The sequence below is a fragment of the Neopelma chrysocephalum genome, unplaced genomic scaffold (genome assembly GCF_003984885.1).
Source record: "Neopelma chrysocephalum unplaced genomic scaffold, ASM398488v2 Primary Assembly neopelma1_93007, whole genome shotgun sequence".
Classification (NCBI taxonomy): domain Eukaryota; kingdom Metazoa; phylum Chordata; class Aves; order Passeriformes; family Pipridae; genus Neopelma; species Neopelma chrysocephalum.
In genome coordinates, this window is record NW_020921724.1 from 1 (window position 1) to 455 (window position 455).

Here is a 455-nt window from a genome sequence, read left to right on the forward strand (position 1 = left end):
CTTTTTTAGGCATTTGGGCTCAAGCAGGAGGTGAAATTCCCACTCCACGATTCCCAGAGCAGGAACTCTGAGCATTCAGGGCCAACAACTCCTAAAAATCCCATTCCCGGTCCGTTCCCAGTTCCCGGTCCGTTCCCAGTTCGCATCCCATTCCCAGTTCCCACCCCATTCCCGGTCCCCCTCCCGGCCTCACGTAGGTGTCGTGGTCGTAGATCTCCACCACCACGTTGGGGGGGTCCTGGGCCACCCCTTTGGGGTCCCCGAAGATCTCGATCTCGTAGAAGATCAGGGTCTGGTCCCACGTGGGGTTCAGGGTGTTCTTCACCACCACAGAACGCTGGCTCTGGTGCAGGAACGACACGATGGCGTAGGGATCTGTGGGAATGGGATACAATGGGATACAGGGATCTGTGGGAATGGGATACAATGGGATACAGGGAGCTGTGGGAATGGGA

General features: G+C 57.4%; 1 long non-coding RNA gene across 1 annotated transcript in view; it reads right to left on the reverse strand.

Annotated features, from left to right (window-relative positions):
- Positions 1-207: 207 nt before the first annotated feature.
- LOC113980198 overlaps positions 208-455 on the reverse strand; it is a 2,503-nt gene continuing 2,255 nt past the window's right edge. Inside the window, exon 3 of the long non-coding RNA XR_003538094.1 lies at positions 208-375. This is a non-coding gene — a long non-coding RNA (uncharacterized LOC113980198). The remainder of the gene's footprint in view (positions 376-455) is intronic.